At 41.5% G+C, this 27,476-nt stretch overlaps 1 protein-coding gene across 1 annotated transcript in view; it reads right to left on the bottom strand.

The window, feature by feature from the left end:
* RGD3 (ROOT GROWTH DEFECTIVE 3) overlaps positions 1–27,476 on the bottom strand; it is a 197,896-nt gene that overhangs the window by 77,285 nt on the left and 93,135 nt on the right.

Below are 27,476 nucleotides of genomic sequence, written 5' to 3'. Positions count from 1 at the left end.
CCCAAACAAATCCTACAAGGGAGGGCATCCTCTTCTCTTCTTCTCTGCCAAATATACCCTAAGGTTTTATCACAAAACCATAATTTCAAACCTCCAAGGAATAAACCCTAACCCTAGACTGTGAAGATGGAGATCAAGTACAAATGAAGACAACGAGAGAGAGAAGACTACTGCACACTCTTCTCAAGGTCACATTTCAACTCAAGAGTGAATATAACAATGGACACAATGATATGATTGATCATCTCCAACATCCACATTTTCACACGAGGAAACCCTAGTCACAAGAGCAATCTCTAACAAATGTTTCCTCCCATTAATATACCTCCTCCTAAGTTTCCTCATGAACCCTAGCAAATCTCCAAGAATATAACTACTAGGAGAAGTATAAATGATGATGATGAGAAAGATTCTCTCCTTCCTCTATTTAAATGAGAGGTAAGGGAGGTCAACAATACAATGTGGGCACAAGCTCTTACGAGCAAAACCTACAACCAGCACCTGTAGGCCAACACAAGTAAGCGCTCCACTTTGAAGTACCTGTGGCATGTTCCAACATGATGTCATACATAATCAAGGCTCCAAGACAAGGCATTCCAGTCAAGTGATCGATGCCGACAAGGCAATCTCCCTCATGTATAAAGGAAGTCGTCAAAAAGAAGTGAAGTTGCTCAACCAATGGGGTTTTCATGCTCACTCATTCATATGGGTGCTCTAAGTCTCAAAATTTGTAGTGAGGCTTAGACACTAGAAATTTGTAGTGACGAAGTGTTGATTTCTGGTAGCATCGGATGTGCTCTAAGTCTCAAAATTTGCAGGGAGACTTAAACACATGCATTCTCCAATACGCAGAAATCGTTTTGGAAAATTCCACCAAGAGACAGTGTTATTAAAATAATTAATTATTTTTAACAGGATCCTAAGTCTAAACTTAGGAAATTAAAATAATTAAAAGGTATTAATATAAACTATGGGCGAAACTTCTAAAAGAAGGTGGAGATCAAATCAATATGATCCTAGCCATTGATTAGACTCTAATTTGGGTCATTGATTGATCAACGGGAGGATTATAAGAGAAGGCTTGATGGGCACTTGGAGAAGACACACAAAGGGAGATCAGAAGTTTGAATTTTTGAAGCAGAGCAACTGCCGGAGAGATTTCCGATGGTGATCTTTTGCAGTGAGGGGCAGGGATAGTATCCGAAGGGAAATCATTCCCGGTTGGACAATACTCATCATAGAAGGCAGAGGGAGATCTAGCAGTGGTAGCGCAGAACTAGAGGCGCTGACACAGAGCCACGCAGAGGCAACGCAGAAGCCGAGAGGAAGTCCGAAAATTTGTTGTAGGAATCGATTGCAAAAGACGAGAGAAGGGATGTGAGAGCAAGAGGCAGAAATCGAAGTTCCTCGGCAGCAAATCAATCAGCTGGAGGAGTGACGTTGTCCCCAGAGGGTTTGACATTAGGCTAATGCATAGACTATGCAGAGGCAGCCAAAGACAGCCAGGGGGCATTCATTCGATGATTGGATCAGCCAGGATTTCAAGTGATAGTGTGAGATAATCTCACAGATCTCTCCATTAGTGATATTCTCTGTAACTGGATTGTCAGGAAGGCATCCAAAAGTCTTATTCAGAAATTTCTATTGTATAATAATAAAACCCTCAGAGTTGATACATTGGTTTTCCCGCATTAGATTTTTCCAGGGACATTTGTCCAAAAATAACTGTCATTGTGTTGTATATTTTTCCTGTTCAATTTATTGTTTGGGAATTTTATTTTAAATAGTGAATGTTTCAGTTGTATTTACTTTGATATTTATCGTAGAACACAGTAAATAACTTGTATGGATTAACAAGTAGGAGAAATATTATCAGTTGTTGCGGTAGGAATTTGGGCATCCAAATTTTCACATGGTATCGGAGTTGCAGGTGAAGCAAGAAGAACAGAGCCAGAAGACCCAGCGCTGAAGGAAGAAGGGAATTCGAAATTCCTATAGAGGCAGCAATTCGAATCCCCAGAGGGTTTGCGCAATTCAAGACAGGAGGGCTAAATTTTCAAAGGAGGTCTCTCTCTAAGTGAGTCAACAGAGAGAAGATTTCCATATCGAAATTTGTCAGCAGCAGAGGCAGAAATGCAACAGAAGCTTCAGTGGAAAGGGGTTTTTCTGGTGGGATGCAGTTTTCTACAGGCAATTGCTGGGCAGAAAGATGTCTGAGGGAAGAGAGAGACACAATTGAGGGAATTCTTCCTCAAAGGATTTCCAGCCAAGGAGTCTGAATTCTCACTAGCTAAGCAACAGCGAAGAGGGACAGATCTACAAGCTCCAGAAGGGAGTGCGTAGGCCAATGTAGTGTTGCGCAGAGGAGAGAGGAGGCTATTCAACTTTTTCGATTGGCAGAGATGGCCACGGATGGGCAAGATCCATGGAAGAGCAACAAATTAGATCCAGTTGCTGCAGATTTCTCACATGGATTAGTATCCTTGCTACGGGAGCCCAACAGAATCAATAGTAGGAGGATCACAGTGTCAGCAGATGCAGTGAGTCATTCAAATGACAGTTGCATAGCTAGTTGCATTTAGTTTCCGAAAGACAGTTGCAGAACTAGTTGCACTGACATAGGCAGTGTGAATTGCCCAGTTGCAATATGCAGGTGCAGGTGCAGTTCCAGCTAGGAGATTCTTATCGCAGAAAAGATAAGATAAGATAAGATAATTTTATTAATGTCCAACAAATGACCATAATAGGTCAACGGGATTGTCGGTTACAATGATTACATCATGCCAAGCTGGTGGACCAAACGGTCCCCTTTAACATTTCTTTTAAAAAGCAGAAAATACATCTATAATCTAAGCAAATGTAAAAGTAGAAGCTCTCGGCTTCGAAACAAAGCATTGTGATGAAGCAGAGAAGGAGAAGAAGAAAAAGGGGGGAAGGAGTCTCCTATCCAATTCCTACTCCTAACATCCGAGCTCGAGAGAAGAAAACTGAGAGAAGCTTGTCAAAGTCTACTGTCCTGTGGGCATACTAGGTTGTTGCTATTGTCACCTGGAGGTTCTAGGACGCCTCCCAGGGTGGATCCAATCCTGGAGCACTGGTGCAGTCTGGTGGGTCGATCCCCCGGGAACACACTGATCTGATCTCAGCGTCTGTGGGTCGGTCAATGGTTCTTTTGGTGCCCCGCGCTAATGGTAGCGCCCTAAAGAAGTTCGTGATCTTCTACGTGGTGTCCGATCTGGTGGCGGCTGAAGAAAACAGGCCCGAAATTGAAGGCCTCCTCGAGATAAAGTGCAAGGCATCTCAGATCAACATATCTGAGGAAGCTGGTCAAAGTCTAAGAAGACCTGAAGAGACAATGGAAAAGACCTCAAATCTTGTAGTCAGCAGGGCATCCGAAGATGAAGTGTGTCTCTGTCTCTATCTCTCGTAAGTGACAGAGCTGGCAAATCCTATCTGCCCTATCGATGTGGTGATCTGTCTCCACCAGGAGTCTGTGAGACCCAACTCTAAGCTGCCCGAGGGGGATTCTAAGGGCATGCATCCAATGCTGGAACGTGTACTGGGGTCTGATGATGAGCCCATCCCTGATCTCCACGCAATGCTCCACACAGAAGGCCATTTTTGGACGCAACCCATTGGGAGGATTGGTCCATGTAGTCTGAAAGTATCGTCTGTAAATATCATCCTTAATGATTTTATTCAGCTCTTACTGATTGGGAAGGAGGTGGCCTGGAGCATTCAGAGAGTACTGAAAAGGAGGGAGATGGTCGATCTGGATTCCTAAAGCCTCTAGAAGCTCTGTCACACCGGTGTACCAACATTTGGATCGGCCTGTCTTCATACGTGTGATGTTCTCCGAGGAGAAATATGCTAAATTTGGGTATCTATCACGACCCTTCCTCATGTCTGCCAGGCCTCGGAGCCTATGCAAGAGCGACACTAACCTGAATATCACCTCTAGGTGGAAAGGTTGAGCCCCGAACTCTGCTAGAATGATGTGCTGAGGAACTGTCTGCTTGCACCTAATGAAACAGCGCAAAAGGAGGCTCTGGACCCGCTCCGCTGAAGCCCAATCGGACTCTAGGAGAGAGAGACCCCAAATCTCTAAGCTGTAAAGCACTGTGGGGCGAATCAAAGTGTCCATGATGCTCAATTTGGACGAGATGTCCTGGAAATGGTGCCGGAAACACTGCCTCTCCAGATGGGCTAGAGAGCCATACCCTTTGTTGATCCGAGGCTGAAGGGCTGACCACAGGCTGAAGCGAGGCCCTGAAACTAAACTCCCAAATATGTATAGGCGCTGACAATCTCGATCTCTTCTCCTTTAAATAGGAAGTGGAAGTCTGAGGTTTTCTTGACTCCATTGAAGATAATCACTTTGGTTTTACCCAAGTTCACAGTGAGATGCCTCCGGTCACAAAAAGTTGCCAGAGCATCCAGCTGTCTCTAAAGGACTTCTTAGGAGGAGGCAATAAGGGCAATATCGTCTGCAAAGAGGAGGATGGAAATCAGGACCTTGTGAAGGAGACACCCATCTGTATCTTGGATATGTTCCCGGAGGAAGGACTCAAGCTCATCGATATAGATCCCGAATAAAGTAGGAGAAAGGGGGCATCCTTGCTTGACTCCAATGGTGCTTCGGATGAAATCTGACATTCCTCCGACTGTGCAGAGACAGCCAAGGACAGCCTCATAGAGGCGCATGATAGCTGTCAAGAGAGTCGAGGAAATGCCAATCTCTCTTAGTCTCTGGAAAAGATCTTCCCTCGGGACTGAGTCAAAGGCCTTCCAGAAGTCTACAAAGCAGCAGTACACTTTAGAGGATCAATGCCTAGCCTCCTCGATCACCGCACGAAGAGTAAGGATGTGGTCGATCGTCTAGTGGTCTAGGCGGAATCCTGCTTGGCCCTTGGCCCTGAGTTGTCTTTGCTCAAGGAAATGGGAGTGTCCTGTCGAGTGTTGTAGCATATAGCTTGGAGAATGTGTGCCCAACCATGATTGTCCTGTAGTTGTTGGGGTCGGAAGTAGGCCCTGACTTGTGGATCGGGTAGATAATGTGGTGTGACCAACCATCCAAAAATCCATCCCGAACCACCTGGTTGAAAAGGTCCACCAGATATCCTACTAGGGGGCGAAGTCCATGTTTGAAGAATTCTACCTGGAAGCCTTCTTCGTCTGCAAGAAGCAAAGCTTCACAATCCAGTTTCCAGTGCAGGAGGATTGTGTGAGTTGCCAAGAGGGAATAGAGAGATTTCCCACAGGGAGATCGAGATTCAAGGTCAGTCGAGTTTCAGAGGCAGCAGCCATATGGAAGCTAGTACTTCAGGATCTGAGGACATCAGACTCATTATCGCAGGAGTTGAATCAACAGTGCAAAAGCATAAGCAGAGTAGTAGCAGCGACAATATGAGCATATCATATTTTGCCATGATTGCCCAGGTACGTCTAGGGGAGAGGTGGGGTGATCTAGTACTGTAGTTCGAAAGAACTGTAGATGGGCAAGATCCTTGAGGAGCCCACCTCTCGGAACAATTCCTTGCTACAGGAACCCAGATCAGTAGTAGCAGGATGGACCAGTGTCAGTTGGTGGAGAGGAGTGCCAAAGTGACAGTTGCAGATGCTAGTAGTGTCAGAGACAGAGCAGTGTAGAGCAGAGTTGGTAGTAGTGCAGATGGCACAGAGCAGAGGTCAACAACAGCGCAGAGGTTTCAAAGGGTCAGCGTAGAGATTAGCAACAGTCACACTCCGGCAACGAGATGCATCATACTGAACACCAATTCAGTAATTTGGGATGCTTTTCCATTGCTAATGCAGTAGCAACAGCGGTTGGAGAAGGTTGCAGTGCAGATGCAATTGGCAGTGGCAGTACCAGCAGCAACACAGATGGAAAATTAAGAGGGAGTTGTAGTACGGATGCAATGTTGACAATGTAAGGGTCACCACCAGTACAAATGCAGCATTTGCGCAATAGTTGATGGAGAGGATGTCAGACATCAACAGCGCAAAAGGAGTTGTTACAGAACAGAGTGATGCTTCAACAAGGTGCATTACTAGAGCACATTCCTCGCTAAGTGGGAGTGTTGATTTCTGGTGGCATCGGATGTGCCCTAAGTCTCATATTTTGCAAGGAGGCTTGGACACGTGCATTCTCCAATACCCAGAAATCATTTTGGAAAATTCCACCCAAGGACAGTTTTATTAAAATAATGAATTATTTTTAATTGGACCCTAAGTCTAAACTTAGGAAATTAAAATAATTAATGGGTATTTATATAAACTGTGGGTGAAACTTCTAGAAAGGCAGATATCAAATCAATATGATCCTAGCCATTGATTAAAATCTAATTTGGGTCGTTGATTGATCATCAAGAGGATTATAAGAGAAGGCTTGATGGGCACTTGGAGAAGACACACACAGGGAAGATCAGAAGTTCGAATTTCTGAAGCAGAGTAGCTACCGAAGAGATTTTCGATAGTGATCTTTTGCAGTGAGGGGCAGGGATAGTATCCAAAGGGAAATCTTTCCTGGTTGGAGAATAATCAGGAGAGAAGTCAGAGGGCGGTTCAGCAATGGCAACACAGAACTATAGGTGTTGACGCAGAGCCACGCAGGGCCACGCAAAGGCAACGTAGAAGCCGAGAGGAAATCCGAAAATTTGTTGTAGGAATCGATTGCAGAAGTTGGGAACTGAAGTGTGAGCCTAGGAGGCAGAAATCGAAGTCCCTAGGCAGTGAATCGATCAGCTAGAGGAGTGACGTTGTCTCTAGAGGGTTTGGTGCTAGGCTGACGCAAAGACTGTGCAGAGGCAACCGAGGGTAGTCATTCAGGGGCGGTAATCTCACAGATCTCTTTGTCAGTGATATTCTCTGTACTGGATTGTTGAGAAGGCATCCAGAAGTTGTATTCAGAAATTACTACTGCATAATAATAAAACCCTCAGAGTTGTTGCACCAGTGTTCCTGCATTAGGTTTTTCCAAGGACATTTGTCCAAAAATAACTGTCACTGTGTTGTATCTTTTTCCAGTTTGGTTTCTTGTTTCGGCATATTATTTTAAATAGTGAATGTTGCAATTGTATTTACTTCAATATTTACCGTAGAACACAATAAATAACTTGTGTGGATTAACAAGTAGGAGAAATATTATTAATTGTTGCAGTAGGAATTTGGGCATCCAAATTTTCACAATCTCAAGTGTGTTCTCTAACCCCCATCGAATTTCTTCTTATAATCTCTCATTGAGACATCAACGGCCAAGATTAAAAGAAAATCAATGGCTAAGATTGACTAGAACTCGATCCATGTCTTCTTCTACAAGATTCTCACCATGACTTAATTAATACCCTTTAATTAATCAGTTTTCCTAAGTTTAAACTTAGGCACAATTAAACATAAGATTAATTATTTTAATTAAGTCGTCTCTAGGTGGAATTTCCAAAACGATTTCTGGGTTTTGGAGAATACATGTATTCTAGCCTCTCCACCAAATTTCGTGGCTAGAACACATCTAATGCTACAAAAACTAACACTCCCTCTTAGCGAGGAATGTGTTCTAGTGTTGCAACCCATTGAAGCAACACCCTGTCTCTGCACCACCTCTTGTCACGCTGCTGATGTTTGGTTGTTGCTGCCCACCAACTACTGCGCAACTCTGATAAATGTTGCATCCATGTTGTTCTTCGCCCTGTTGAACTACTGCCAACACTACATCTACACTGCAACTCCCTCTCCATCTGTTGTTGTCGCTGCAACTGCAACAAATGCAACTGAAAAGCATCCAAAATACTACACCAACTGTGCATCAGCCACCCGAGTCCTGACTGCTGCGACGAGTCTAGATTGCTGCTGGACTCTGCGTTGTAACTAAAGCCTGTGCGTTGTGCCATTTGCACTGTTGCCAACTCTACACTACGTTGTGAAGTATTTGACCTGCTACTAGCTACTGCATTTATCACTTTGGCACCTGACTGCACCAACTGCCATTGATCCACCCTGCTACTACATGTTTTGGGCTCCTGTAGCGAGGTATTGATTCATGAGGTGGACCTCCTCAAGAATCATGCCCAACTGTAGCTCTTTGGGTTACAAAACCAAATCATCCCACCTCACTCCTGGAGGTATATCAATGATCATGGCAAACTCTTCCTCAACCTAGAGGACAGCTACTCGATCTCTGCAGATGTAGCCTGCTGATCCTGCTTCTCCTCCTTGTCCTTCTTTCTAAGAGGACATTGAGTGTTGTAGTGGCCAAGCTCACCACATCTGAAGCATTTCACCTTGGAAATGTCCTTCTGCCTCCTGCATTGCTCCTATTGCCCCTTCGATGCAAGGGCCACATCCTCATCTTCCTTTACTTGCTTCATCCCACTGTTGCTGCCAGTAATAGTGGTCTTCACCAAGTCTTGGCTCATCTCCTCCTATTGCAGATCAGCACAAATACGATCCTAATATGGCAACTTTTCTCTACCCAGAAAACTTGGACGAAGATATGCCATTCTTCGGAAACACTATTGAAAGCAAACCGCACAAATTCTGTAGGCTGAGTGTTGACCCTACAGCAGATAGTTGGTCTTGGATATTCTGAAGCTTAGTGAGGAAGGGGTCTATGCGCTCCCCTTTCTACATCCTTGTGCATCTCACCTTCTCCTCAAGATACATATTTCGCTGCTCAGAATATCCCTCGTATAGTGTAGCAAGTGCCTCCCACATCTGTTGTGCAGTATCTTTGCGAGCTATGTGAGACACCACATGATCTTGAACCCCAACGAGAATCAGCCTCTTTGCTTTTGCCATCTCTTTCTTGTAGGCCTTTAGTGAATCTGCATCTACGGGTAGTAGATACAGCTACCATACTATCGATGTAAGTCTTGAGATCATACTCATCTAGAAGACAAGAAATTCTTGCCTTCCAGATCACATAGTTGGAGGCTCCGTGCAATCAATCCAGATCTCTTAGCCCTGCTGATGCCATCTCTACAAAAATGTCAAATTCCTCCTCTGCTCCTCTACGCAACTGTTGACTGGCTTTTCGCACTCCTTGCTGGAGTGGGAAATCCTGCTCACAACTACCATTGCTCTGCTAGGAAAATTCGAAATCCTGCGCTAGAAGTCCCCTAAGAAAAGAATTCCCTTAGTGTGCTCTTCCTTCCTCCTAACGTTATTTTGCACTAGCAAACTGCTGCAAAATAACTACGTCCAACTGAAGATCTACTCTGCAAGGAAAAAATATAGTGTCTTCCTCTACCTCTGGTAACCTCTGATCTGGAAAATCCTTTCTCTGTCGACTCTCTCAGAGAAATAAATTTTCCTCGGAAACTGACCCTCCTGGCCCAAGGGCCTGTGTTGCCTCTGAGGGTTTCAAATTGTTGCCTCTACAGAGATTCGAAATTCCTCCTCCCTTCTGCTACTAAGCTCTTTGGCTTCTTATGATCTGTGCTCTGATACCATGTGAAAATTCAAAAACCCCGAATCCTATTACAACAACTAATAATATTTATTCTATTTGTTAAATTAACTAAACAAATTATTTGCAGTTTTCTACGGCAAATATCAAAACATATACAGTGCAACCTACACAAAAAAATATTGCGGAAGAAATAAAACCATTGGAAGAATAGATGCACACACACAATAATACACCATTATTTTTGGACCAATGTCCCCAAAAAACCCCAACTTGGGAAAATCGGTGCAGCAGCTGAGGGTTTTATTATTATGCAGTAGTAAATCTGAGTACAAATCTATGGATGCTCAAATCTAGCAATCCATACAGAGAAATGACTGACAAAAGATCTAGTGAGAAAAATCTCACTTCCACCGGTGATCCGACACTGACCTTGGCTCGAGATGAGTTGCTCTCTCCTGAGTCTGCATAGTCCTTGTGTCAACCTACATAGTTCTACATCACACAACTCAGACCAGCATCTCTCTCGCTAACTGATCAGCGAATGTCTGGAAAATGGACTCTCCTAGCCTTCGGGCTCCCACTCCGGCTTCTGGCAATTAATCACTGCTTCTCCCTAGTGAAATACGGCTTCCCCTCTAAAACACTGTGTTGCCTCTCTGTGGAACTCTCTATCTCTTTACTATGCACTCACTGGATTGGAAAATATTCCTTTTGGCCTTACTATCCCCCCCTCTCTCACTGCTTCGATCTTACTGAATCGCCTCCGGCAACACACAGTTGCTACTGTGAAGATCGATTTTCTAGCAAAATCAAATTCCTTGGTACCTCAAGTGTGTTCTCCAACCCCCATCGAATTTCTTCTTATAATCTTTCGTTGAGACATCAACGGCCAAAATTAAAACATAATCAATGGCTAAGATTAACTAGAACTCGATCCATGTCTTCTTCTAGAAGATTCTCACCATGACTTAATTAATACCCTTTAATTAATCAATTTTCCTAAGTTTAGACTTAGGAACCATTAAAAAAATATTAATTATTTTAATCAAATCGTCTCTAGGTGGAATTTCCAAAACCAATTTCTGGGTTTTGAAGAATACATGTATTCTAGCCTCTCCACCAAATTTTGTGGCTAGAACACATCTAATGTTACAAAAACTAACAGGACTTAGCCATGGGGAAGGCACATAGATCTTCTTCACTCAAACCAACCCCAACTCAACCCCTGCCCCAACCTAACATTACCAAGACAATGAACTCCTTCCCAGTGCTTACAAATAGAGGCACCATGAGACAGGCAAGAAGTAGGTCCACCACAGCCTCAAGATCCATGATATCACAGGGAGGCCTCAACCTATGCCCACGAGACCCTTACAGTGGTACTATGTTCAGGCCCAGGACAGATCCTCTAGTGACAGCAAACATTCCTCTTCCTCCTGCAGATCTCAATAGAATGTGGCCTCTTCCAAGCAGTGTGATGCACCACACACAACTCTTCCAAATCTTCTAGCTCCAATCCGTCCGACATTCTTCCATCAAAGTATTCTTTGGTCCAACCTCAAATGGTAGATGATATCCACTTACCACCAGCACAAACTTCGAGTTCAACAACTTATCCTTTCATTGATAGGTTAGGTCACATGACACATGACAAGGGACATGGAAGAGGAACATGAAGGGACAATAACATCAGTGAGGGCAATCCTCACTTTATGTTGATTTGGGGTAGCATCGGATGTGCTCTAGCCATAAAAATTGGTGGAGAGGCTAAAGCACATGAGATCTTCAAGACCCAGAAATGGTTTGGGTAGATTCTACCTAGTTTAGGAGATTTTAAAATAATTAATATTTTGAAAAGAGTTCCTAAGTCTAAACTTTAGGAAAAATAAAATATTAATGGGTATTAATATAAAACTGGGTTAGAAGGTTCTAAGACATGGATCAAGCCAAATCTAATCTTAGTAGTTGATTAGAGATGTAATCTTGCCCGTTGAAGGACCAACATGAAAAGTATAAGAGGAGGCTTGAGAGTCAGTTGGAGAACACACCAGAGTGATCAGTGATTCAATTTTCTAGAGCGGGGTTTGCTGAGAAAAGTTGAATCAGTGATCAGTTGCAGCGAGGGGCAGTGAGTACGAGGCAGAGATAGTTCCGAGAGCCCAATGCAAAAGCAGAGAGAGGCAGACGCTGAGCTAGAGGGAGCCACGCAGAGCTAGCAGGAACTATGCAAAGGCCAGAAGGGCCTGCGTCATCCACGCAGAGGGCAGCAAGAGTGATGCAGAGGGTCATAGAGGCTACGGAGTGCCTCAAAGGGCTGACGCAGAGGGTTCTGGGTTGACACTGAGGCTAGATGGGCTGACGTTGAGCTTCAGAGGTTGCTGGAGAGGGTTTCGTTGGGCCGGATTTCTGAATATCTACTTTCGAATAGAGAGGTATTACTGCCGGATTATTTTCTCTGTCGGGTGAGCTAGTTTGGCACCCAGTTGTACTCAGATAGACTGCATAATAAAATAACCCTCAGAATTGCTGCATCGGTTTTCCCACGTTGGTTTTTTCTGGGGACGAGTTATCCAAAAATAACGGTGTCACTTGTGTGTTTATTATTTCTTTCAGCTGTTGATCTGTAAATGGTTGAGATTGTATTGTGTTTATTTCGATATTTATATGTTTAGATAACTTGTTCGTAATTAACAAGTAGAAGAAATCAACCAGAGAATACAGATAAAATTTCTAATGGGTAATACTTAGAAATTTCAACAAGGTATAAGAGCGTGGTTGCAAATCACAGGAGAGCTAAAGGCACCAGCTGAAGCAGAGCATTTTGCAAAAGAGACAGTTATCCCGAGTGATAGATGTTCCTAGCAAAAAGCAACAGACAAGGGTTGACACAGAGGGACTGCATCATCAATTCGGGCCAGAGAGAGGTCAACGCAGAGGCTGAGAAGGGCAGAAAAGGGCTCACGAAGAGCCACACAGAGACTAGGAGGGTTGACTCAGTTGGCTTGGGGAGCATTTCAGCCAGTGTCAAGATTGCGCAGAGCCTAGAGGCTCAGTCCTTCAATTGTTGGGGCATAGGAAGCTGTGGGCAGATTGCGAGGAGTGAAGTTGGTGGGGTGTTGTTGCTGTCGAGTCAGAACAATAACTAACAGGTATAACCAGGGGAGAGGGAGTCACTACTTAGGCGGATTTCTAGCCAAGGAATATGGATCAATGTTGCAGTTGCATAGGAGATCAGAGGTGCGACTCGACGGTTGGCAAGCGGATTTCCATGAGGGAAATCGAGACTAGGGAGTCGAAGGGAGAACTCCATACGAGAAGTAGAGACTCAGAGGGAGTCGAAGGGAGAACTCCAGACGAGAAGTAGAGACTCAGAGGGAGTCGAAGAGAGAACTTCCAGAGGGAAGTAGAGACTCAGAGGAGTCGAAAGGAAGAGCAAAGAGATGGCCATGAATGGACCGAAGGATCAGGACATGTTGGACGGGCCGTCCAACTTTGTCGTCTAGAAGGTCGGGATCCCGTCCATTCTAGATAGACATCGCATCAAGGCCTTCGCCTTGAGAACATTGGCTAGCCCAGTTGACCCGACTGACAATGAAAAGTACGAGGTAATGGCCAAGGCAAAATGCATCATCCTTGATGGGGTTAAGGATCATGTGGTCCAACATATTGCCGAGAAGGAGACGACAAAGGAAATGTGGGATGCCTTGAAGAAGTTGTACCAGCATACTTCCATGCAGAGGAAGATGTTATTTGAGAATCAGCGGTGGTCATACCAGACGCAGAAGGGGGAACAGATAGATCACTTCCTTGGCAGATTGAAGGAGATTCGCGACCAACTGACTTCCATAGGGGCCACGCCGAATCAAGAGTTGATGGTGAGGACCGCCCTAAACACAGTCTCTGAGGAGTGGGAGACATTTGTCCAGAGCATTATGGGCAGGGTGAATCTTCCAGATTGGGAAGAATTATGGACGGCGCTTTGCCAAGAAGAGATCAAACAGCTGTCCAAGATGGGAAGTAGCAACAAAGGAGTCTGGATCAAGAAGGAAGAGGAAGAGAATGCAGCTCTGGCATCTACGCGGAAGCAGGAGAAGAGGAAGAAAAAGGACCTCTCCAAGGTTAAGTGCTTCAACTGTGCAGAACTGGGTCATTATGTGAACCACTGTCTGAGGAAGAAGAACAAGGGAGATGCGTCTAACTCCAAGGAAGCGCCAGAGAAGGCGGAAAAGGAGGTAGAGGAGGATGACGATTGTGCCATGAGTGCTCACGTACCTCTAGAGAAGAAGTGGGGAGACATCGAGCTGTAGTGAGGAAGACTACAGGCGATGAGGAGCAGGATCTTTGAGGTACCCAAACTCTTGGATTATACCTTGCTACGGGAGCCTCGAAGAGAGAGTAGCAGGACTGGCGATGTCGGTAGAAACGGATAGGATGAAGTAGCAGAGAGTGGTACAGTGCAGTAGTCTTGGGCAGCACAGAGCTAGCAGGCTACAGTAGTGCGAGAGGTACAAAGGAGGTTGCAACAGTGTCGGATGGCACAGAGAGGTTTGCAATGATGCGAGAGGCAGGGAGTTGTTGCAGCGGCGCAGAGGGGTAGAGGGAGCACGTGATAGCAGCAAAGAGAGCTTTAGCATTGGGAGTGTTTCTAGCCTGACAGGGATGTCAGTAGTTGGGTGGATCAGTTACTTACTTTTCAGTAACTGAGTTGCAGCGCAACAGCAGTAGCACAATGCAGCATGAAGAGGGGGTTGCAATGCAAATGCAGTGTTAGGAGAAAGGACTAGTAGCAGCACAAATGCAGAGGGAGCTGCCATACGAATGCAACAGTGGCAGTGGCAGGACCATGGGTAGCAGTACAAGATGCAGCAGTGCAGAGGATGTTGGGCAGGGAGGCTTAGCATCAGCACAGGGACCGGTGTCGTAAAATCAGAGTGATGCTCAATGTGGAGTATTACTAGAGCACAGTCCTCGCTAAGAGGGAGTGTTGATTTGGGGTAGCATCGGATGTGCTCTAGCCATGAAAATTGGGGAAGAGGCTAAAGCACATGAGGTCTTCAAGACCCATAAATGGTTTGGGCAGATTCTACCCGGTTTAGGAGATATTAAAATAATTAATATTTTTAATGGAGTTCCTAAGTCTAAACTTAGGAAAAATAAAATATAAATGGGTATTAATATAAAATTGGGTTAGAAGGTTCTAAAGGACATGGATGAAGCCAAATCTAATCTTAGCCGTTGATTAGAGATGTAATCTCAGTCGTTGAAGGACCAACATGAAAAGTATAAGAGGAGGCTTGAGGGTCAGTTAGAGAACACACCAGAGTGATTAGTCATTCGATTTTCTAGAGCGGGGTTTGCTGAGAAAAGTCGAATTAGTGATCAGCTGTAGCGAGAGGCAGTGAGTACGAGGCAGAGAGGCAGAGATAGTGCCAAGAGACCAGTGCAAAAGCAGAGAGAGGCAGACGTTGAGCCAAAGGGAGCCACGCAAAGTTAGAAGGAACTGCGCAGAGGCCAAAAGGGCCTGTCATCCACAGAGAGGGCAGCAGGAGTGACGCAAAGGATCGTAGAGGTTACACAATGCCTCAAAGGGTTGACGCGGAGGGTTTTGGGCTGACGCTGAGCTTCAGAGGTTGCTGGAGAGGGTTTCGTGGGGCATATTTTCTGAATATCTGCTTTCGAATAGAGAGGTATTACTGTCGGATTATTTTCTCTGTCGGGTGAGCTAGTTTGGCACCCAGTTGTACTCAGATAGACTGCATAATAAAATAACCCTCAGAATTGTTGCATCGGTTTTCCCACGTTGGTTTTTTCTGGGGACGAGTTGTCCAAAAATAACGGTGTCACTTGTGTGTTTGTTATTTCTTTCAGTTGTTGATCTGTAGATGGATGAGACTGTATTGTGTTTATTTCGATATTTATATGTTTAAATAACTTGTTGTAATTAACAAGTAGGAGAAATAAACCAAAGAATACAAATAAAATTTCTAATGGGTAATACTTAGAAATTTCAACACTTTCATTTAACCTTGTCTAGTTGTCCTTGGTGATTAAGCCATGATTCCTAGAAATGAGAAAGACAATGCACTGCTAAAAATAAAAAATAAAAAATAAAAATAAAAATAAAAACTTGAAGATTGGTGGACAATCCACTTATCCTTCTAACACAGCAGAGTAACACTCAATTGCACTCGAAAATGTGTCATACCTCTTGTTGAGTGAAATACGTTCAAATGAAAGGGAAAACAGGTTTTTATGGGCCACAGGCCTTTTTTATGGCCGACACAAACCCTATTTGGACATGTCCTATTTACTTAGTTAGTAGGTGATAACACTAGGATAGTTTCAACACCCTCCCCAAATAGAGCTTCAGTTGAGACATTCTTCGAGGCTCTCAAGCTCTTGACATGGATTATTTCTTCTTTGTTGTTCCCAGCTTTGTATCTCACTATTGGATGATAGACATTAGATTCCAGGTCTTCTACCTTGTTACAATTTATATCGTCTAAGGTTCACATTGATGGAGATTTGTTGTTGGCCCTCTTGGAGCATTGGACTGACTTGGGGGTTACATCTTAATGGATCCCCTTCTCTTCATTGCGTTTGATCACTTGATGGAGATCTCTGGTTGGGGGAGTCTCACTTCTCCTTGGTTAGATGATTGCACTTGCTGCTTGGTGTTCTTGACTATTTTCATATGTGATTGCCTTGTTGATCACCCCTTGGTGCACTTTTGATGGATGTGACGCATTACCATACTATCTCATTATAGTGGTTTGGTATATATGCTTATCTTGGATATGGATGATATTTCTAGTTCACGAGAGGTTAGATGATGATAGTTAGTAGATATATGTTGCATGATAGTTGAATCTGCCTAATGACAATTGCATGATCAATTGGTATTATTTGGTGGCACTAGGAGGGTTGTTTTACATGGTCCTTATATGTTGGATGTATGATGGGGAACACACTAGATGATTGGGTTAGCCTTTTTTTCATGTCCCTTTCTCATATTATGTTGTTATGATGGGATGATTTATGTTGCCTTTATGGGATTTTCCTAGGTGATTTAACATTACAATGTCACATTTGGTAGACATCGCCTACGTTAGTACAATCATCGATATGTTATTTCCTAGGTTTCAGTTAGAGAAAGGGTATTACATTATGATTTGATAGTGACCTAATATTTTCCTAAGGTTAGATGATAAGTTTGATATAATAATCCCTTGGTGGTGGAGCACTTTAAGTTGTGTTTTATGTTTTGTTGTTATCATGGAGGGACTTTGCTAAAGAGAACAATTTTGTATATATATGGTATATACACTTTATTAAAGTGCAATCCTCAGTGTCACACATGTTCATGGTGATTTACTTTGTTGGTGACTAATAGCGAGGAGGACTATGATTATATTTGAGCATTAACCTTTGTGCATGCATTTTGAGGTTGATCCAACAATTCAAAGGTTAGATTAATCTAATTTATGCAAGAAAAATAAAAAAGTTAATAGCTTGGGTAACCTAACTTATATGTTTCTTTTTCACACTTGGAGTGGGTATTTGGATGTAGGTGGAGCTTTCTAACGATGCTCCCTTTCTTTAACACAATTTTCAAGGCCTGTAATTTTTTATTGGTATCTTAGAGAGGTTTACACACTTCTCTAGAGCACACTCTGTTGAGTTGGTTAGACACTTTTATAACATGGCGTATGGAAGATTATTTCATTGAGAATTTCTAACCACCTTGGCACATTCTCCTAGAACACACTTCACATGGAGAATGCTTTATGAGTTGTTGGGTCTTTGAGGTAGTTACATGACACATCTTTCTAAGGCAAAACTATTGTAGGTGTTCTCTCATTTGTATTGCATTGATATTTCAACTACACTAGGCACCTTTTGACCTTCAATTGAGAGTGCCTTCATCTCTTAGACTTGGGATTATATATATATATATGAAAGTTTTATTGGGAGGTGTGTGGTGTTACCACAAAATTTAGTGGACCATGAAGAGGGAAACCCTGCAAGACAAAAGCTTGACCAAGTGCTAACAATGGGGTAGAGGCCCAATGTGACCTCAGCCAAAACCCCATGCTCTTTACGGACTTTCACCGATGGGCAGAGTCCCAATATGAAGGAAATCACTTAAAATAGATATGCTAGGTATAAGGCACAAAGTGATCCATCTTGTTGAAAATAGTAGCGAGAAAGGTCCTTTGACTTGTGTCTTAGTAGAAGAGACGAATTCCTAAAAATCAGGGCGAATTCCTATAAGTTAGGACAGTTCATGAAGCAAATCGACTGATGTGCTAGAGTGGGAAGCTCAGTGGTTGTTTCCTAGTGTGAGTTATCTTTGGAAAAAGACAATAAAGTGAGTCTCAAGTTCTAAATTTGGGCTAGACGAGTTACATGAGTCAGTTAGACTCAGTTAACTCAATTAATCACCAGTTAGATTTCCATAAATAATAACTTGTCAGGTTTAGCCTATTTGGAAATCTTATAAGGAGGACCAAGGCATGCAATTATTCAATTGTTTTGTGAGCACGAGTTAGTGAGACAAGGTAATAGAGAGCACGAATTTGTGCAGGTGCTTCTGGTGGGAAGGGCGAATTGAAGGAGGAGATGAATTCTTCCACAGAATGCACTAAGAAATAGTGAGCTTCCCTATTTAATATGAGCACCTATTGCGCTGGAAAATAGGGATTTTCGAGCAAAGAAATAGGCCTCCAAAAGTGTGCAAGAATTCAAGGGGCAAGATCAAGCTTACTTGTTGGTGTTTCAAGCTTAGTTCTAGCAGAAAAATCAGAATGGTTTCTATTGAGACAAATTTGTATCGTAGGAGATATCTTACTCATTCTTCTATCAACAAAATTCTCAAGCAAGCAAAGGGTTTTCCCAGTTGGGTTCCCTCGAAAAATTGTGTTGTTGAACTGTGAGATTGTGTACTCATTTATGTTCCTATTCCACTACAAATTCAGTAGAGAAATTTGGTGTCTATATAAAAGAAGCTAGTTTTCAGATTGTTCATATTAGCAGTTGCAGAAATTTCGTGGATTTTCTACATAGATAGAGATTATTCAAGAGAGACACTCAACATTGGTTCAAGGCTTCAATGAAGCTAAATGAGCTCAAAGAAAAGCGCTAGCAAAGAAGGCTCAAGGCTTAGGGTTTTGAGATTTTCTTGGTGGTGATAGTTACTCACAAGGTCAAGGCCCGAGCGAAAAGGTTTCTTATAATATACTTCAACAAGCACTAAGCTCATACAACCTTCAAGGAATTTCTCAAGTTGAGGAGAAGAGAACTAGGGTTTTCGTCTTGAAGCAACACCTACGGCGATAGATTTTATGGATGAAATTTGAGTGAATGCCCACCAAACTTGGAGAATAGGTAGCCTAGACCCTAAGTTTAATGTTTAGCCTCTCAAATCACCAAAAAGCCTCCTCCCCAAAATCTCGTTGCAGGCCCTAGATTTTCGCCCTAGCCTTAAAAGGATTGATTTTAGGAGAGAAAATTAGGATTGATCACCAATGACTTGAATTAGTGTCTTGTCCTTTAGGCATATAGAATTAAGGATAAATAGATAAGCTAGATCCTTTCTAAGGAGGCTAAAAATTGATGCCATAGTTATCAACTTTTAGCATTTACCCACTTCAAAAGAAAATGGAGTTTGATGAAGAGATTAAAGATTTCCTCCACTAGGAATATTCATTACATGTACAATGAATAACATATGCAATACTCAACTAGATAGCCTTTCAAAATTAATTTTCAACAATTAGGGCCAAAATAGCATAACCTAGAAGTGGCAATTCCATACATCAAACAAAATAGAAAATATTCAACAATGAGCACTTACAAGACAACATGTAGTATATCCATCCATTATCCAAATAAGTAGCTCTAAAGATAATCAAAAATAGCTTCCAAATATCGAAATGCATCCATAGATCTCCAATAGCCAAAAGAAACAAGCGTGAGTCCTTCTCAAGAAGTCTAATATCAAGTGCGATCATGATGAGAGACTCAAATGAGGTCTCTTCTACTTATGCATGTTCTATCAAATCTAATTTAGCCTAGAAGCCCCTTTTAATTGTCAAATGGAGGGAAAAACCAATTGTGGTTACAATCCAACCACATAGCTGATGTAAAAACATAACGATAAACCCACAAGTGAGTCGAGCCACCGAATTGATGACATCATTCATGCATAGGGCTCTTGGAGGCATGTGTTGAGCTCTCTTGGTGCCAATCTGAAGGAAGAGGGCTCCAAAAATCATCCTCTAAGGGTTGGCCCCTACATATCCATGCAAATCATCATGTGGGCCCCAATTTTGTGTTTGGGGCACAAAATGTATCATGGATCTCCTAGTGAAAGAATAGCCTGAATTTGGTCCATAATTGAGGGCTCAGAGAACAGTGCTAGCCCTCCCACGCCTCATAGGGTGAGACAAACCTCATCCAGGCCTTGAATCAGCTGCCAAACCATGTGATCACTCCTAAGCCGGTTGGGGAAAACTGGTCCAAGTGCATCATCTCGTGAATAATGTGGGGCAAAGCACAAGACTGTTGTGGTGCTGAAGGTGCCCATCGAATGAAGTAATGATGCTCTGCAAATAACAGGAGTCCCCATGTCTCTCAATGCTTCACCTAGAGGGTGTCATATGCTCCTCTAGTGGACTTAGGCCCTAGTTAAGTTGCTCAGCCCATGATGAAACAACCTACCAATCAAACATAATGCCTAGTGTTGCATCCTCGCCATCGGGTACAATAATTCATTAGTGCATCTAAGTGAACCAATCTTGTCAATCAAGGACAAATTGAGACTTCATATGGGGCTTCTCCTCCAAATTTGGAGCTTCGATCTCGAAGTAGTGTCACCTCCCTAGTTAGGAGGGGTTAATAAACGACCCTATTAGGTGTTCACAGCCCCCAAGGGGAAAGACATGTCCTTGGTACATCAATCAATAGGTGGCATGTGAATGATGATGAAATGGATGGAGTCACAGGGTATCAAGGCCAAATGTCATGGTTACAAGGATCGCAATGATGAGGGAAATCCACATTTGGGCAAACAGATGTGAGAGTGCAATCATAGTTACATGAGTTACCCCAGCCTTTGTTTTTCCACCCCTCTTTATTTTCCTTTTGCTTTTTCTAAAATTTTCTTTGTATTACTGCTTGAAGCTTTTAGACATGAGAGCATGTGGTGTATGATATGTAGCAGTTATCACCCCCTTAATGTGGGGCATTTCATCGCCCACCAGGGGTTGGGACGTGTATGGGTTCCTTTGATGATGTGGGGTCACTCATGAGCCCTAAGAACCAAGGTGATGGCCATAATGATAAGGGGTAGAAGTTAGAACTCATGTTTGGATTTTGCCCACATGCTATATTAAATGTCTTGACCATCTTTTACATTTTATGATTTTCTTTTTATTTATTTTTTTGCTTGTGGCAATGATATGCTTTTAACTTTCTTTTAGTTGCATCAACCTCCACGGCAACATTTCCAACCCGACCCAGATATGTGGACAAGGGGAGGGGGAATGCCAATGCCTTGTAGACCCAATGGTCATGTGGACCCAAAGAAGGAAATGATGAATGTGGCTTGTAATATGTGGAGGGGGGCTAAAAATGTGGAATGGAAAAATGGGACCACACTACCAAAATCGGGGTTTCCCAAGTAGTGTTCTTCCTAAGGTCGTAGGCCAACATGGGAGATCCAACGGGACTAGGATTGAAGATTAACCCCACATTTAAGGTGAGGGAACAAAACCACGATCAAAGCCCTTCATTCTTCCAAGTCACCCTATAATCCATGCCCAAAATGCCCAAATGAAAAACAAGCATAAGCACTTGATTGCACAATGAAAAACATTCCTTTCGAGTTGGATTGCCCACCTTCAAACATATGCTCTTGACAGATGTGTGAGGAAACATACAATTGATGCAAGAAGAGGAGATAAAGCAACACATCACATTGGCTATGGGTGACTCTCAAGGATAGTTGGTTGCTAGTTGGAAGATGCAAAGGACGAGAGCTCTCCTAGGGTACCCACTTTTGGTGGGCAACATGTGGCAAATGAGCAAAGCTACACATGTGACTTAGCATGCTCTTGCACTTGGTCTCTTTTGTATTTTTGACAATTATTCTTAGAGGACACACATGTGGGAGGTTTATTCTTGTTATTCTAGGAGGATGCACTTGTGTAGACATTTCTTGCTATTCTTGGATATATATATATATATATGTGTGTGTGTGTGTGTGTGTGTGTGTATGTATATATCTATATATATATATATATATATATATATAGAGATATATATATATATATATATATACAAATATATCTATATATATCTATATATATAGATATATATATACATATATATATATATATATGTACCAAATAATGCTCATGAAGGGGATATAACATCAAGAAAAGTCCATCAAGCCAAGTCAACTGCCAAGCGTCCACAAGGAATGTGCCCTCCACGTATGTGTATGCATGCAACAACGCCACATGTGAATTCCAAGGCAACCAACTCCATGGGTGAATGTGCAAGATTCCAAGTGGATGGAATGTTCCACAAGAAAAGATGTGGTCAAAAACCCAAAATAGATGTGTCCATCTCCACAAAGCAAATCCAAAGATATAAGGGTGAATTAGTGTTTTAACCATGCCAAATCTCCATGATATATATATATCTATATATATACATATATATATACATATATATCTATATATGTAATCAATTATAACATTTGTTTGACTCATCATGGAGTTAGTTAAAAGATAAATATTTTATTGTATGAGAGAGGAGACTTACTCTATAAGTATTAAGGACGAGTTCTCTCTCCATTGTAAAGGGTTGGGAATTTGGGGATTGAGGAGCTCTCTCCTTGAGCTACATTGTATTCATTTGGGAAAACTTATTGGAAGCTTTGAGGTACCATTCTATCATATGTGAGGCTTAATTTTTGCATGCTTTTAATATTTTTGGATAATTGTACAAATCTCTTGCAAAGAATGTTTTGTGAAGGCCTTGTAATGGACCATCTACCATTTGGACTATGTTACCGGATCCGACAAAGGGAGGGGCAAGATCCACAGATTTGATCTGAATCCGCCGAAATACTGTGAAAATAAGGCAAGTGGCAATTCTAATTTTTTGGGAAACAGATCCTCGTCACAAGTAACGAATTCGATGAATTTTTCTGAAACCCGCAGAAATTAAAAGCCCTTGTCAGAACCCGCAAAAGTGAAAAGCTCAAAAATTTAGGGTTTTGACTATTCGATAAAGTTAAAAGCTCATGTCAGTGGTTCCTCTTTGTCGGCAGTGCACCCTACACAAGTGGAACTCGCGGGGAACTATTTGGAGTTATTCGGCATTCGGCATTATTCGACAATCAGCGCGCTGCTCAACTATTCGAAACCCTATTCAGCTCGTTGCTCAATTGTTCGACATTCAGACCACGGTCTAACCCTGTTGTATTATTACCATTGTTTTCAAATTTCCACATATACGAATATGTGTCATCGTTAACCTCTCATGGGTCGTGGCTCACCCTTGTTAACCTCTCATGGCTCACCTGTTGGTTGTTCCTTCTTTCCCTGCACCCGCCCTTCGCAAAGTTCGAGTTACTAGTATTCCTTTGCCTCTCAAGTCTCATGTCTCTACTGTCGCAACTTAATATAAAATGGGCACTGTAATTTGCGTATGGTGTATGATCCTAAAATGTGTGTGTATATCGAGACATAGCAAGCTTTTGTAAATGGTATTATGTATATTTACAAAAACATATATTTTCAATATTTAAATGTTATGTTTTTAAATTGTAATTAAATATACAATTTAAATTTATGAACATTTAAGTATATTGACAATGTTATGTAATTAAATTTGTAATTAGATGTTATGTATGAACCCTTGTCTAAACCTTGGCTAACCCTATTTTTATTAAGTATCGAACCCTATGTGGAACTCCTATTCTTATTAAGTGTCACACTCTATTTTTATCAAGTATCAATTTGGACTCCTATTAGACATTCCCAACAGTGACAAATACATCGTGGTTTTTCATCATAAATGCAAAGAACATTTTGTGTTTTAGATGAAGTGTATTTCAATTTTTAAATGTGTATTCATAATATATTACAATTTGAATTTTATATGTAGTAAGGCAACCTATAGACCATTATCATTATGGAACCATCAAAGCATGAGCAGAGTGAAGGGGAAATCATCAAAACAGACACAAAATCTCCTCTATGGCAATATGTGGAGATTATTGGAAAAACCTGGAGGTGGTTTATTTAAATGGAAGTGCAATGAATACCAAGATATCAAAAATGGCTCATATACTAGAGTGAAGGCCCATCTCACTAGTCAAACTAACACAGGGATGCAAGTATGCACCGGGCCAAAATATGCAAATGGAAAACCTGGCCAAGGTTTTGAGTCCTGGAATAATGAAATTTTATGCATCTTTGCAAGAAGTTGCTAATAGGAAGCTTGCGAAGGGAAAACACCCTCTGCAAAACTCTACAACTAGGCCTCCATTGCCATCTAGGTCTGCTGCCACAACTAATAAAAGGCCCACTCTAAGCCCTCTTGAAGTAGCTTTCAAAAATCACGGTAAAGACAGTGGATGAACATGTATCTTGTTGCATCTATGCAAATGGGCCAGCATTCAATTTGGTGTGTTCCTCTTATTGACAACAAATGATTAAGGCAATTAATGAAGTGCCAAAAGGGCACAAAAGCCTTGGATATGAAAAGGTGTGCACTTCTTTGTTGGCATCAGAGAGACAATCTGTGGATAGACAACTACAAGCAATCCAGGATACATGGGAAAAAACACGGGTGTCCATCATTTGTGATGGACGGAGAGACCAAAGAAATCATCAATTAATTAATGTTGTTGCGGTATGCCCCCAAGGGGCAATGTTTTTGAAGGTTGTTGTTTGTAGTGAAATAGAGAAAGATGCATCTTTCATATTTACAATTCTTATTGATGCAATAGAAAGTGTGGGATCACATAATGTTGTCCAAATCATTACGGACAACGCATGAGTTTGTAAAGCTATAGGTTTGATTGTGGAGGGTCGATAATTGCAGTACATTCATTGAACCTTATGCTTACCAAGATTGGTGAGATTGAATGGATTAATAAAATATATGATGCAGCAAAATAAATCCAAATGTTCATAACCAATTATTCAATGTCCTAGGCCATATATCGAGGTTTTGCAAAGTTGGAGCTATGGAAAGTACTCTTTTTTTAATCAAAATATTAGTTGTATTCGAAATTCTTAATTATAAGTACAAATTTATATATTATTTCTCATTTGAGATTTAACTTTTTGAAACTTGTAGGTTGTTGAAACTCGTTTTGCCTCCCACACTCTTGTCATAAAGAGGCTTGTGGAGGTGAGACAAGCATTACAAGCAATGGTCATTGACTCTCTTTGGGAATCATGGAAGACTTCCACTTCTGGTAGAGAGCAAAAAAACAATTCCATCATTCTTTATGATGCATGGTGGGACAAGGTCCAATACCTTTTGTGGTTCTGAACTAATCTTGACCTTGATCAAGGCATTTGACACAGATACACCTTGTTTGAGGGAAATTTATGAAAACATTGATAGTATGTTGGAGAGGATAAGGGAAATTATCAAAGCAAGTGAAAAAGACCCTTTTGAAACATTTTATTATGAAGTGAAGGACATAGTTACAGAAAGGTGGAAAAAAATGACCACACCATTACACCTTTTGGCCTATGCATTGCACCCTAAATATTATCATTCCAAGATTTTGTCTTTACCTAGTAGAACATCACCAAATAAGGACTCTGAAGTGGTACAACGATACAAGACATCCTTGAGGAAAATTTAGAGATATGGGAGTTGCAATGGAAGTACACCAAGAATTTGGAGGATTTACAATCTAGCTTTTCAAATCCACTAGCTATGGATGATCGAGGGCATCTTGATCCTATTACTTGGTGGGGCTTGCATGGTGGGGATAACATTCATCTCTCAACTCTAGCCACCAGGTTGTTATCAGAGGTTGCTAGTTCCTCATCAGCTGAGGATCTTGTGTATGTTCATTCCAACCTTCTTCTTTTATCACGTGTTGAACCAGAGTATAAAAAAGCTCCGAGCAAAATGTGGGATGTGGAGCCTGAAATCTCTGACTTGAACCTGAGGCTGAATGCATGACTCACCTCAACCTACTTGAGGATATTGTTCCACCACCAATCCAACCTACTGATGCAACTTCCTACATTCCAGGATCCCCATCATCTATTCATGATGTAGAATTGCAATATGCAGAAGATAATGCAGATCCATTTGAGGATATGTAAATTTATTTACTATTATCATCTATGATATTATCTTTTTTGTTACTTTATATGAGGGAGGATGCATCATTTCAATATTTCAGTCTTCATATTTATAATATATCTAATGGTTTCAGTTCTAAAAGTGTTTGATGGTTTCAGCCTCACGGAGTAATTGATTTTTGAACTCTAAAGTGTTTTTTTTAATTTAAAAAGAAAAATTATTATATTTTAATTTTTTTGTACTTGACACGTATCCTTGTCATATCCGGATCCTGGATTTTCAAAAAACTAGCAGATCCGGATCCGAAGCCTGGTAACTTAGCATTTGGATAGTAATTGTATGAAAATTCTCCTTCTTTCCTTTTGCTGTTATATTTCTGCATATTTTAATTCTTCACCATCAATCAAACTTGCTGGTGTAATTAACATATCATTGAAGGACAGAACCTTATCAGTTTGTTCAAAAGTTGTACTAATATGGCTCTCCAAAAATCATTTCTATACTTATTTCCAACACTATTAAGGTGGACTATGACATGTTATTTGCAGCCCTATGTTCCTTAATCATTCACAAAACATCCCTCCTTAGAGTGATCTTCCTTGACTCCATTTTCCTAGGATTTGGTAGACACTAGTCTTGGGGATTCTACCTTCATATTACATTCCCACACCACTCTTTCGTTCCACTTTTATTACAACCACACATTTTGCTTAGGCTAACTCTTCACAAAATCACCCTTAGCATTCACTGTATAGCCTAAGCCAACCAAAAGTATGAAGAAGGGCTGCTGTGGTGATAGTGGGTATTCTTCCTAAGTGCACAAGACCAGCCCCTTGATGCTTAGGACTTTACATCATATGGGGCTGCTAGATTTTGTTGTAACAGATCTCATAGATTAGATCTACTTTTATAGGAGCTGCATTCACACTTCCACTTGTGTTTTTTTGTTCTCATTGACCTAGCAGTCCCCTCGGCCCGATTATGGTCATCTATTGGACATTACTGAATTGATCTTATCGTCTGCCATGCCTGCAATAAGTCTGTAAATATTCTTGCTGACTGGGGCACTTGTCTGAGGTATTTTGTTGAGTGTGGTATACAGCAAAGTTTACCTGAAGGCTCACCTGTTGTGAACTCTTTTCATTGTAAATATCCATGTAAGCTTCTAGTCTACTGAGATTTTTAATACATGCCTACATTTATGTATATAGTAAATCATAACATCTAATACCTACCACTGTGGTATACCTTCCTACTGTCGACACTAAAACTGGAGACAAATCGATAACTCTTGTTGTTAATAAATTAAAGCTCAATAGATTAATTCAATGACTACAAATTGTTACATATATTTATGTTTGAAAAATCGTATGCTTTATAAACCAACTCAACGTTCTCGAGATGCTAATAAAAACAAAAGTTCTGGAGATGCTTCCTTATTGTAAAGTGTCATGCCAAAATAAGAATATCACCAGCCCACCAAAATAAGCTATGACAGATAATATGTACTCAAAATTTAGAGATAAGATTGACATATAACTAACATCCAAACAGAAGTAGGGAGACAGTGTATGCCAATAATAAGAAATAACTACATCAGATTGCCCAAAATATGATAACCAACTATTGCATGAAAATCATAATTTCATTACATGTATACACAGTAAACACTTAATTGTTAGTATTGTTCAGCCAATCATATAAGATGCAAATGTAC

Source organism: Pinus tabuliformis, chromosome 7 (assembly GCF_031772625.1).
Source record: "Pinus tabuliformis cultivar Carrire ecotype Pingquan chromosome 7, CPIR1, whole genome shotgun sequence".
Classification (NCBI taxonomy): domain Eukaryota; kingdom Viridiplantae; phylum Streptophyta; class Pinopsida; order Pinales; family Pinaceae; genus Pinus; species Pinus tabuliformis.
Note: the sequence above shows the minus strand (reverse complement) of the source record. Positions and strands in the feature narration are given on the sequence as shown.